The sequence below is a fragment of the Ips typographus genome, linkage group LG5 (genome assembly GCF_016097725.1).
Source record: "Ips typographus isolate SLU linkage group LG5, UJ_Ityp_2.0, whole genome shotgun sequence".
Lineage (NCBI taxonomy): Eukaryota > Metazoa > Arthropoda > Insecta > Coleoptera > Curculionidae > Ips > Ips typographus.
Genome location: NC_138426.1, coordinates 12,425,413 through 12,439,378, shown reverse-complemented (window position 1 = coordinate 12,439,378; position 13,966 = coordinate 12,425,413). Strand labels below are relative to the sequence as shown.

The 13,966-nt window shown below is 34.7% G+C and overlaps 1 long non-coding RNA gene across 1 annotated transcript; it reads right to left on the bottom strand.

Annotated features, from left to right (window-relative positions):
* Window positions 1–9,425: 9,425 nt before the first annotated feature.
* Window positions 9,426–10,848, bottom strand: LOC145729508 (uncharacterized). Its single transcript, XR_014178393.1, has 3 exons — window positions 9,912–10,848; window positions 9,651–9,833; window positions 9,426–9,587 (listed from the first exon to the last, which is right to left on the bottom strand). It is a non-coding gene; the product is annotated as an uncharacterized LOC145729508 (long non-coding RNA).
* Window positions 10,849–13,966: the final 3,118 nt, after the last annotated feature.

Here is a 13,966-nt window from a genome sequence, read left to right as displayed (position 1 = left end):
AATCCGTCTTTGTAGTTATGATATAAAAATAATTGTGGGACAGGCCCATTGACAAACGTGCATCATGTGATTCTAAAACAGCTTGCAATATTTAGATCACGTGCATTGAGTTGCCCGGTTGTTAATTACACCCACTAATTCAAGCTGTACATGAAAAACGTTCTGCAAGTTGATATTTTCGGTTTAACTAAATAAACAATCATCTAGAAAACAAAGATTTGCCAAATTCATCCCTAGACCTAGGCGTTTCCGCAACGGCTGTCACTTTAAGGGTTGATTTACAGTGGTTTATGTTAGAGAGTCGTTTTTACCGCTACTCCACCCATTCTCAAGGGATTATGCATAATGAAATTAAAAAGCAACATCCGTACAGGACCGCACCTAAACATAAAGCTGATACAGGCTGGAATAGCAGTGACTAAAGAAACATTTTAGACAAGTACAGACCTGGTTAGAATTAAAACACACGAGTACAACAAAAAGCGAGTAAAAAGATTGTCTCCCTTAAATTGTGATTTAGGTTTTCGTGTCTAAGGGGAATGATACATACTCTTTATGACAGATTATTTTTTATATCCCTTCCAACGTAATTTTTTACTTGAATTAATTTGCAGCTAATAAAGTAACCTACTTAGGTACCCAGACAGGTCCGTTAAACGAGACAGACTGGGTACCCAGTGCATTTTCTGTTTTTATTACCTTAGTCTCGCCTGCTATTGCGATGCTCGTCTTCTTCCGCGTTAAATCTGGGTTTCTCTTCCAACATTACTTAAATTCGTCCTAAGATGTTAATCTGTAATCTGTCTAGGCGGTTGTCTATAAGGAAGAGGAAGAAGTGCCTAGACTGCATAATTATGCTTCTCGAAGCTTGTGCTGTGTCTAAATTGTTGACGTTACAAAACAATCAGTAAAAGGTTTCTTTCAAATTTATTTTTGTATCTAAACGTACAGCACAAACAAACGAATTAAGACAAAATTAATGACAATAAATTGATGTTTCATCAGATAATGCAGGTCTTTATATGACGACGATGTCGCGGACCAGAGCCATGTGCCCGACACAAAAGGATCGAAACCGCGAAATAACAATCGGAATCCCATTGTATGGCCAGAAAGATGATTTATCGTTGAAGAAGGTGAATCAGCAGCTCGGTTAACGTCTAGTTACAACAATATGTGATCGACGTGCTTGCACGATCTTGTTTCGAACTTTATAGGGGATGATTCATTTGCAATTTAAATAATAATTAGGGAAGATCAAGTAGATGATAATAGCCTATCAAAGGTAAATCATGTAGAAAATATGGATTCCCATGTCAGTCAAATGCAGAGAATTGTGAAAAGTTTCAGAGTACTGGTAAAGTACCTAAAATCTCAGCGCATTGGGTAGTTGGTCAAAAAAAGCAGCTTTCATCAGCTTGCTGCCTTTTTTTGACCAATCAGAGTTGCAATTAAGTTGCAAAGTGTTAAAATTTGACAATTGACAATACTTTTCTATTGGCGTTTCAAGTTAAGATCGCAGCGCCAGTTGCGACAAAATCGGGCAACACGTTCCTAACCTAACATTATAAATAATATGACCACTGTCACTGTCAAAATCAATGTAAACAAAGGGAGAAATGACATTTTCGATTGGCATGTTTAGTTCAAACTAGTGTATAGCCATACCACAGTACCATACTGTTTCAATGACATTTGATAGAGCAGGATACGGATACATTAGTTTTGCACTTCAATACTGTGACCATTCAAAAACGCCATTATAACCTCCACTGAGAGAAAGCGTACTACTTCTCTTATTTTTGACAGTAATGACAGCTCTATTTAGTTTATATTGTCATTTCTCCGTTTGATTATGTTGATTTTGGCATATTTTGGTTAGGAATTTGGCACAGGGTTTCATAAATATGAAATGACAGTGTCATATTATTTATAATGTTAGGTTAGGAACGGGTTGCCCGATTTTAGTTGAAATGGCGCTGCAATCTTAACTTGAAACGCCAATAGCACAAAAGGTAATTTGCAATTCTGGTTAGCCATCATCAAAAGATTTGAACACTCCTTCAGAATAAGCGCATTCTTCTCGGTTTTATCTTAAATATTTATCTGACGGCGCCTAAATAATAGCACATTTCAATTCGTATGTTAATATTATGTACGTATTCACGACGTATCCTCACCTATAAAGTGGATTTATACATACTTTTCAGAAACAGCACAATTATTTGAATAAAATAAGGTTGAAGGATCAATAAAACCAACAACAAAAACTGATAAAATAGTTGGAACGTTTTCTGAACTACTGGTAGTTAAATGATAGTATTGTTTTTTTTAGTCACGTGACTGTTTTTAACTAGTGCCACCATACGTTTACAGTATTGCCAGTTCAAAAATTGCATTCCCAAAATCACGTGACGTGTATTTTACAATTTAAACATTTACCACTGTCACAATTTAATTTAGCAAGTTTTCACATCTTAAACTACTCTCCATCCCTGCCGAAGTGGCAGTTAGTTAGTTATTTTGCCAATTGTCACGTGACCGTTTAACTAACTAGTGTTTTACAATCACGTGACAGCTGTTACAAACGTCAAAACTGTCAAACCATGCTCTACAGTTGCAAAAATCAGGGTTTAGGAACGTTTTCTTGTAGTATTTGGTATAAAAAGGTGTTTTTGAGATTTATGACAGTTCTTTTGACAATTGTCACGTGACCGTCTAGCTAAATAGTGTTCTACGATCATGTGACAACTGTCACTAACGTCAAACCTGTCAGACCATGCTCGAAAGTTGCAAAAATCAGGGTTTAGGAACATTTTCTAGCAGTATTTGATATTAAACGTGTTTCTGAGATTTATGACAGTTATTTTGCCAATTGTTACGTGACCGTTAAACTAAAGAGTGTTCTACAATCACGTGACAACTGTCACTAACGTCAAAACTGTCAAACTATGCTCTAAAGTTGTAAAAAATCAGGGTTTAGAAACGTTTTCTTGCAGTATTTGGTATAAAAACGTGTTTCTGAGATTTATGAGTTATTTTGACAATAGTCACGTGACCGTCTAGCTAAATAGTGTTCTACGATCACGTACCAACTGTCACTCACGTCAAAACTGACAAACTGTGCTCTAAAGTTGTAAAAATCAGGGTTTAGAAACGTTTTCTTGCAGTATTTGGTATAAAAACGTGTTTCTGAGATTTATGAGTTATTTTGACAATTGTCACGTGGCCGTCTATTTAAATAGTGTCCTACAATCACGTGACAATTGTTATTAACGTCAAAACTGTCAAACTATGCTCTAAAGTTGCAAAAATCAGGGTTTAGAAACGTTTTTTTTTAGTATTCGATATAAAGAGTGTTTTTGAGATTGATGATTTTACAATGGTCACGTGACTGTTTAGCTAAATTATCCTTAACCACGTTGCTGCAATAGCATCAACGCAGAATTTTCTCGAATTTTAACGATTAGTTAAAGCATTGTTGAACGACAGTGCGTAATCTGGAAACGAGAGAAGGGAGTTATCAAGAAGAGAATGACCTGTAGAATGTGACAGGAACCCGTTATTGTCAGCTTCTTCTGTCACATTCTATCAACACTTCTCGTGAGATTTCCGTTCTCTGCTTTTTAAAGAATTAGGCCCCTGGGATAGACCTTTTTTTATGGTCACGTGACTGTTTCTGGCTAGAACCACTATGCCTTTCCAGTGTTGCCAGTTTAAAAATTGCATTATTAGTCACGTGACGTATTATATTTTACTGTTTCAGCTTTTATCACTGTCTAAATAAGATTTATCGAATTTTCACAGTTGTAAATAATAGTAATAATAGTATCAAGGGAGAAAGAGCATTCACGTTTCAAAGACAAGACAAACCTGAAAAAAAAACAAAGTGAAAATAGGTCCTGTCAGATAAAATCATTAAAAATTTGAAACTATTGACAGTGAAATATTTCATCCAAAATATAATTTATGAAATTTCCCAACACTAATAAAAGAAAATCATACGAAAATGTTTCAATAAATTCATAATAATGTTTTTTAAATAAAATATTCATGTGTTTTACTAGTATTTAACCTTCCAACCGTACTTGTTAGTTTTAGTTTCTCGACAAATTCCTAAACTTTGCAATTTTTTTAATTAAGTGTATAAAATATAGAACATATTCGATTTCGATGCGCGTGTGTATGATTAAAACGTTATTCCTCGGACGTTCCTAATTAAAATTATTTATTCATTTCCTCTTCGGTACGCATCCATACATATTAAAGATTTGAAAATATGAGTGATTTCTCTTCGGGCTTAAGAAATCGCACACCACGGCCATGCCCATCTTCTCTACCGTTACGTATCGATACTTACATTATAGGCAGAGAACGGCTTTCTTCAGAACAATAATAATTTCAACGTGAAAAATGTACGTGATCGAACAACTCGATTTTTTCCATTATGGTAACGCTGCTTTTTTAAATGACCTAGATCAAGCTAGCATTTAGGGAAAGTTCACAAATTAGGGACTTAAGTCAGATGTTGGTAGGACAAAAGTTGGTTAGAACCATACAACTACCATTTGCTTTTTTTTGGTTTTACCAGTTTTTTGATGAAAATGTTAGGTGAGACTTTCATTGACGTTGACTTTTTTTTGAAGTGTCTAATTAAGAGCTAACCTCACACTGACAAAGTCTTTGCAAATTAATTTTTGTACTAAACCAAGGTAAACGAACTTTGAACAAAAAGTATCAGGTACTCATGCTGATTGTACAGATAACTCGAGTTACCGGATGCTGTGTGTTCGTTTATTAAAATGTAAACTTACAGTGTTTACAGAAATTTCTGCAATCTTGATTACTGGTCGTGTTTAAAATCTATAATTTCACTACTATCGCCAACTAGGCAAAACAACGCGTTGAATTAGATGTCGTAATTCTGCTTGAATTTGCTTCCTTTTTTTGCTTAAGAATGCTTTTTCATTGTGTCTGTTAATCTTTTTTTGGAGCTGCAGTTAAAATAGCGTTTTTCCATATTTTTTTTAAATTAATAATTAAGAAAAACAGCCAAAAAAATTGCTTTTTTAATTCATTTCATGTTTTTGGCAACGTTATAATGTAAAAATCACCACAATGCTCTATATAGTTAGTCTAGTTGAAAACTAGAAGAAGGAAATGAAGAAGCCTGACATACGCAAATAAAAGTTACCAAACAAAATCCCTAGATTTGATTTATGAGTTTGAGTGACATTTATGATCTAAAATCACATGATGACTTTTGAATCACAACGCGTTTGTATCCTAAATCAGAAACCGAAAGAAAACGGTTAATGATTTCTGCTGCGTATATCATACTGCCAACTGACCACATTTGATCACTATTGCCAACCTAATTTACATTCACTCCTCCTGGTTTTTAAATAGTTACGAACCTAACCCTATAAATACAACAATCAACCTATCAAAGTCAAAATAAAAAATGGAGATTATTTATCAATGTTGCCAGATTAGGAAATTTTCCCTAAACAATTAAGATTTTTTGGAAATACGTTTTCTGACTGAAATGTTTTTGAGTTCAACTTTTTTGAAGATTTCAAATAGCTGTAGAAGCATACGGAACATTTTAGACTGTTTTGAAAACTTTCAAAACTCTTTTGAACTACTTGACAGCATTTGGAAGGTTTTTGGACAGTTTAAACAGCATATTCAATGTTCTGGAATGCTTTACACGGTTTACAAAATTTTTTGGAAGCTTCTAAACTGCTTTAATATCTTCTGGGAGCTGCTAGACTAGTTGAAAAGCTTTTGGAATCTTTTAGACTATTCTAAATGATTTTGAAAGCTTCTAGACTGTTTTGAAAGACTTTCGACTGCTTTAGAAGCATTTTGGAGTTTCTGTAGTGTTTTGAAATCTTTTTAGACTACTTTAAGAGCATTGATGGTTCTAGACTGCTTTTAAGACATGTAAATTTGAACTTTTGGAAGCTTTCAAACTGCTTTAGAATCACACGGAAGCTTTTAGACTGCCTTGAAATTTTTTTAGAGCTTCTAGACTAGTTAAAGGTTATTTAGAAGTTTTAGAGTGTTCTAAAAGCTTTTGGAAGCTTCTAGACTATTTTGAAAGGCTTTAGACTGTTTGAGAAGCATTTTGGAGTTTCTGTAGTGTTTTGAAATCTTTTTAGAATACTTTAGGAGCATTTGGAAGGTGTTTGGGCAGTTTAAAGAGTATTGAAGGTTCTGGACTGCCTTTAAGACATTTGAAACCTTGTAGACGGTTTTAGAAACTTTTGGAAGGTTTTAGACTCCTTGAGAAGCATTTTGGAGTATCTGTAGTGTTTTGAAATCTTTTTAAATTACTTTAGGAGCGTTGAAGGTTCTGGACTGCTTTTAAGACATGTAAATTTGAACTTTTGGAAGCTTTTAAACTGCTTTAGAAACATACGGAAGCTTTTAGACTGCCTTGAAATTTTTTTAGAGCTTCTAGACTAGTTAAAGATTATTTAGAAGCCTTTAGAGTGTTCTAAAAGCTTTTGGAAGCTTCTAGACTATTTTGAAAGACTTTCGACTGCTTGAGAAGCATTTTGGAGTTTCTGTAGTGTTTCGAAATCTTTTTAGAATACTTTAGGAGCATTTGGAAGGTGTTTTGGCAGTTTAAAGAGCCTTAAAGGTTCTGGACTGCCTTTAAGACATTTGAAACCTTGTAGACAGTTTAAGAAACTTTTGGAAGCTGTTAAACTGCTTTAGAAGCATACGGAAGCTTTTGAGAGTTTCTAGATAAATTGAAAAGCATTATTTGGAAGCTTTTAGACGGTTCTAAAAGCTTTTAGCAGCTTCTAGGCTGCTTTGTAAGCTTTGCAAGGCATTTTAGAGGCTTTATAGTGTTTTGGAATGTTTTTACATTTTCTTAGACTACTTCAGGAGTATTTGGACATTTTTTGGTCAGTTTAAATTTGTAAATTGATACTTATACATTTTGCAACATGTTTTTGTCGTTCAGAACCTTCAATATCTCAATATAGCATTTTTTTGTCAAAGCAGTTATTAGTTTAGTTTATTTTTAAAAACTTAAAAAGCTTGTTTGGTAAAAAACTAGTTAAACCATACAAAAATAGCAGTAAATAAGCACAAAAAACTAAAATAAGCACAAAACGAAGAAAAAAGCATTAACAAAATCTGTCAAATGACGTGTTTTTGCATAAATCGTTCACATTAGATGTCAAAGGTTGGTTGGTGGACTGTAGTTATTAGTGTTGTTTTCATAAAAACTTTGTCGAACGAAACTGTCACAAGAACCAAGTTAGGAGCTGTCAAATTGTGACATCTAAAAAGCAATATTTCGGTTATTTGTGATTTTTTAAAGAAAGTTCTGTTTAGTTAAAAGAAGGTCTAAATTGCGGGCTATATTTTGATGTTTGGACGAACCTGTGAGCTGTCATAGGAATCAAGTTAGCAAGTGTCAAAGGAAACAGAAAAAGGTGGTACTATGAACGAAACGAAGAGAGATACAAAGACTGATAAAACGTAGCAAAATTCAGGAATAACAAACTATAACCAATGAAAAAGTTTAGTGAGGTATTATTTTGTCGCTTTTCAGTGCTTGGTGGTACTGTTGGTAAAATCTTCACTTTTCTACTTCAAGCCTTTTACCATTTTAAAAGTTTGAGAACCTTCTATCGAATAATTTCTGTTTCAGAGACCTAGAGCAACAATACTATAACTCTTTTAGTCAATTATGTTGTCGTTTCCTTCCTTTACTATTTATATACCCAGATGTACACACACATCTTACATGACCATCCACTTGCGCACTTCCGTCTTTTGACCGACCATCCGAAGATGAACACCCACCTCACATCCGCTGAAGAAGTCAAGGGATACCGTCGAGACACCAGATAATGTACGCCTTTTACGACACAAAGAAGAGGAACGTTTGTTTAATGGAGAAGTAAATCAAGTTTTCGTGTTGTTACTAGTGCCCAGTGGCTGGTCAACCAAGCGAGGCTAATTCCACGACTTTGTTGTTGGTCGGTTCAGATTTGCTGTGTGCATGTCGGTTTAGGAATCAGTTTGAACTTGAATGGTTCATTTCTGACAGAATAAGTACTTACAAGATTTAATACCAAATTTGTCTATGTTCAGAGATTTGAATAGCACTCAAAACATCTAAATCATTGTTTAATAATTAAAGTAAGAACAAGTTAACAAAAACTTATTTTGCGTGTTTCGAGAAGAAGTCAAGGACGTTCAGTTCTCATAAGAGCAAGAAACAATGGATTCTGCAAGTCTCAACATGCTTTCCAAACCAAACGTTTTACACTTTTTTCAGACTCTTCCAAGTGGAACCGAAGAAGAACTAATTTACATAAAACCAACATACATGATTGCTAGAAAATTTAACACGTCACTACAAATTGGTTTTGGAATTTACTTATCTATTGTCTGTACGTATAACGTTAGTGACCTTTAGATTGGTTCAGATCGGACGTAAGAGGATGAGCAGGATGTCGGTAATAGGATGTTAGGTCCACGGGTTTCCCTACTTGAAAGGATTCGCGCAGACTGCTGCGTGCCCTGCAATTCGATATTGCCATTTCCTAATTCCCTGCCGAGGCCCGGTGTTTGATGACAAACGCAGAAACGTTTAGTATCATTTAACGTCAGGATGCCAATGTAAAGGGATCCGCGATACTGTGATTTAGACGAACACCGGAAGCCCTGTGACCCTGTTATTCTGTCATATTTGGCAATGTTGGTAAGTTTACATGTGCAGTATTTGTTTTTTGTGATTGGTCAAGAAAAAGCAGCAAGCTGCTGCTGCTTTTTTTCATTTTTTGATTGATACAACAGAAGAAATAAAAACTTAATTTAGGGTTGTTTAAGTTTATTAATTAGTGTTGTTATTGCGAGACCTTCGTAGAATTTAAGATTTTTCTTCACCAAACTGGAAAACTTGCAACATTTGGTGGTAAACAAAGGGAGGAAAGTTCCGATCAAACTTTGGCTTGAGAACAACAACAACATTCAATTTAAATTATCTGGAAAGAACATCACAGATAGGTGCATTCAAACGAGTCATTAACAGCCCAATACCAACGTTTCAAGAATTATTCCATAAAATTTGCAAGAAAGGAAAGGCAATGTGTGTATCTTGGGGACTATTAAATCCTAAAGCAGTGTTTTAACTTATAACAGAATTGTTGGTGTTTTAAGAACTTGCTTCTTGGTTTTGTGATATAGATTGCTTATTTATTTCCTTTTGTAAATTTACCCAGCATTAAATACATATCAATTTGATTTTGTTGTGTGATTTATTTAACATGTTTTTTCAATTTTAGTTCAATTTATTGTAAGAGCAGGTAGTACCTCAGTTAAAGAAATTATCTAATTTTATGATTGTTTATGGAGAATTTTAGACTTCTTAGATAAAAAAGAAACTTGAGTGTACTTTTTAAAGATTTTATTTGTATATTTCATAATGTGTAAATAATACAATTAAAATAGTAATTTAACCTACTATCTGATGGAAAAGTATTTAACAGTAGCACCATCTGTTTCTAGCCTTATAGTCAGAGAAGATACAGCAAAATTTATAAGGGCTAATTCTGCAAAATAATGGCATTTGATCAAATTTATGTATTAAGTAACTTGTATCTTTCTAATATTACCTGAAACTTATTAGAAATTTGTTTTTTCAACACTCTGCATATGGATTTTGACAACACCATTATAACCATAACTTCAAACACCTTTTGTTTAGAGTCTTTTAGAGCAATTGATAATGGGACTTTTTAAATTTGGACCCTTTCAAAGCATGATAAGCAAACTCCAGATTAGGCAAATAAAGGTACCTGAAACATAAGCTATTTAGTATTAGCAGCTTATTAATACCTCTACCAGAGTCCTTTTTCTAGTATTAGGTAAATCACCTTGTCAGCTTCTGCTAAATACACCTTTACTCTATATCCATGTTTCTTCTAGAGCCACTGGCTTGAATAAACTTGGTTTTTGTAGTGTTCTTGTAAAAACTCTTCTTGGGAGTAAGTAAATATATGGGCTGTTTGATTGTGACAGTGTTTTCTATTAGAAAAGGCATACTTTTCTGTTCCACAAACTCTAGTTCCTTCAGAATGTTTCACTGGGCCCCTTGATAGTTGTAAAGTGTATTAAGAAGGTGGCATTTTCAAAACTGACTACCGAAACACACACACATTATCTAGTCTCACACGTAGTATCGCAGTTAAAAACAAGTTAAATCAAAATACTCCTTAAAATATTGTAAAATTCACAGTCAAACTTTACACCAACCATAGAAGAACAAAGTTCAGTAATTTGACAAATGTATTTATTGGTTTCATAAGCAAGTCCATTTAAAGGTAGCCAGAAAATCATAGAAGGAAACTAATAAATAAAAACCGTCGATGTCAATAAAACGGTACCGAAAATGGTAAAGATACCCGATGAGATCATAAAGATAGGATTTTCTAATAAGCTATCAATGGTCGCGATGTTATTTTTCAGTATGCGGTAGGTATTATGGGTCTCGACTTCCTGAGCGGTGTCTTGGGACTCAGGTCACGTGCCGCATCCAAGAGAAGAACCGTCGGAGAGGAAGCACCAGGACATGGGTAACGGGTCTTCATTTCGATGATGAGGCGACAGAAATAATAATTCGTCGTTTTGGCCTCTTTTAAGTCTCGGTGATCGTTGACCCAGGATGCGTCGATATTATATGCGTTTTGATCAGCACGTGATAACGAAACCATTACAAAACTGTACTTGAATGATTGCCAGGTTTTTTATTACATGTACAGTATTTACGTAAATCACAAAGTATTTTAGGCAAACATTACACATTAGAACAGTTTGAATTTCTCTGATTTATCAACATTGATGTACTCCCATCGCCATCGACAAAAACAACGGTTACAAAACCGGTTTTCTCTTATTGCAAAGTCAGAAAAATATCGTCACAACAACTGATTACTGGAAAAGTATTGTATAATTTTGTTTTGGTATGTCGTTGATGCGTTGCGCTCACGAGTACCTCCTATAATTTGTTTCGTAAGAGACGGTACCTGCGACGCATGATAAACCAGCACCATTTCGGTAGAAAACCAGTCAAGTCGTGTCCTCAATCTACTTTTTCGAGCAAATAAGGGGACTCCACTCATCAAACGCCCAGCGGGACATCAAGAAGACCTACAAGACTAAACGTCCTGTAAATGAGTTGCTAACGTTCGCAAGCCCTAAGGGTCAGTTGAGAGAGTTTCCGTATTAAACAAACACCCTTAAATGTTGTTTCAGGGCTCGCAATTTTGATTTATCGCTCGCTATTGTCACAGAAGGAATTACGGATATATTTAAAGGCAAGCACGAGTCAAAAAAAGTGGTTCGTCTACTTGTAGATAAGGGTGACGGAGGGTGAAAAAGCTTAATGCAATTATAAGGGTGGAAAGAAAGGGATAAGTGAAAACGCTACCTGTAACCAGTTTTGTGAATTTACGACACTGATAGCCCGACTATAAAAAAAAATGATTTAAGACACTCAAACCTACATATTTCTTGACAGTAAAATCCACTGAAACTGACTGAGAAATGGATAATTGCATGCACAGAAAACCTAAGTGAAAACTTCTGAATTCATCCACTGGATTAGTTGGGAAATGATTCTGGTCACGAAATTAATTTTGTACGAAGGCGTAGAAAGGCCACAGACGTTATTTTTCTTAAATTCCGACCTCAAGCTCGGAAGTTAGTTAAATTTTGACTTCAAACTCGGAAATTAACTAAATTTTGACTTTGAACTCGGAAATTAGTTAAGTTTCGACTTCGAACTCAAAAGTTACATTGTCACATTGCAAAAGCTCTTCAAACCAAATTAGACAAAATTTTTCAGTTTGGCAACATTGCAAACATTCTTCGAAGCAAATTAGTAAAATTTGTTAACTTTGGCAACATTGCTAACACACTTCAAAGAAATTAGTCGGACTTGTCAGTTTGGTTACATTACAAACACTCTTCGAACCAAAATTGTAGAATTTGTTAGTTTGATAACATTGCAAGGATACTTTTGAACCAAATTACCAAATTTTGTCAGTTAGGCAACATTTCAAACAGTCTTCGATCTAAATTAGGAGAGTTTGTTAATTTGGCAACATTGCAAGCAAACACACTTCAAAGAAATTAGTTGAACTTGTCAGTTTGGACAGATTGGAAACACTCTTCAAACCAAAATTGTAGAATTAGTCAGTTTGATAACATTGCATATACTCTTCAAACCAAATTAGTAAAATTAGTTAGTTTGGCAACATTGCAAACACTCTTTGATCTTAATTAGTAGATCTAAAATAGTAGAATTTGTCAGTTTGACAACATTGCAACTAAATTCCGAGTTTGAAGTCGGAATTTAGTTAATTTCCGAGTTTGAAGTCGAAATTTAGTTAATTTCTGAGTTTGAAGTAAAAATTTAAGAATTTTGCAAGTCTAATTTTCTCTATTAATTTTGCAAGTATCTAATCGACGAATTCAGAGTGACGTGACAACATCGCAAATCAAAATATTCGCCAACTTGGACTTTTTTTAGGTTTTCTATCTTTGTCTCGCACATGCAATTATCAACATTTCTTTGTCGGTTAGGTGGTTTTCCTAGGGTCGGATTTTCTTTTACCACACCTCCCTTAGGGAAGAAATTAATTTTGTAAGTGATCTAATCGACGAATTCAGAGTGACATTTGACAACATTGCAGAAAAATTTCCGCCAACTTGGACTTTTCTCAGTTTTTCTATCTTTGTCTCGCACATGCAATTATCAACCTTTCTTTGTCGGTTACGTGGTTTTCCTAGGGTTGGGTGATCTTTTCCCACCCCTGTATAGAGTCTGGCCTTAGGGACGAAATTAATTTTGCAAGTGATCTAATCGATGAATTCAGAGTGACGTTTGATAACATTGCAACAAAATTTTTGGCAACTTACATAACAAAATTTGATATCAAATTCACGTCAATTTCTTCACGAAATTTGTGCTGCCAACCTTAAAAAATAAAAACGGATAAAGTGAGGTTAGATTACCAAAGAAACGGTGTTTTAAGGTGACATTCAAGCATGTCTTTATAGCTTTCTTGTTTGGCAATCTATGGTTTAGCGTGTAAAATCTTAAATACGTTTATTCGTATCTCAATACTCAATTTGTTTATCTGTTGACAAGTGACAGAAATGACACAGTTCACGGTTAAAAAAAACGCATTTATCATACAAGTTTATGAATAAATTCACTTGCAAAACTTCTTCTTGCAAAGAAGCCTAATTTTGTGAAAAAATTAAATGATCATGTGATCAATGTGACAGTTAGTCACGTGATGTAAGTTGCGTAAATTTGATTCGAGCAGTTTAGTATTATTTACATTTGTAGGACATTAAAAGCACTTTGACAAATACAGGTGCAACATATTTGACAATATCCACAATGACTGAAGATGTATTTTGACGTCAGTGTTTACTAGAGTACAGTGTCTATCTCATTTGAACTTATCCTGACAAAACAAAATGAAGCTAAAGCTTAGAACTCGGGTAAACACACAAATTTACTCAGAATTCTAGTCAATTAACAAATGACGCGTCACAATTTGGGTAATAATCAAACGGCTTTTATCTTCCTTTGAGTTGAAAAGAAGACTTAAAACACGTCGTAAGCGATGCGAATCGGAAGTCATATGTAAGGAAATGAGTCTGAAACGACCGTTGGATCGCCTCAGGTGTGTCCCGCGCGCTTATCTTCACCTGCCCTTCTTCTTTCGACAAAGAAACGGACGTTTTTTACTGCAAACCACAATGTCTGATCAGTAGATCCGTTCTCTTTCTGAAAAAGGGTCTGTTGCTTTCAGTTTCACCCTGTCATTGACCACCCTAGCAGAACCATGGTTCCTGCTAATGCACTTAACGGATTTTTCCAGATAAAAACAGTTGCTGGTATAATGAGGGACTA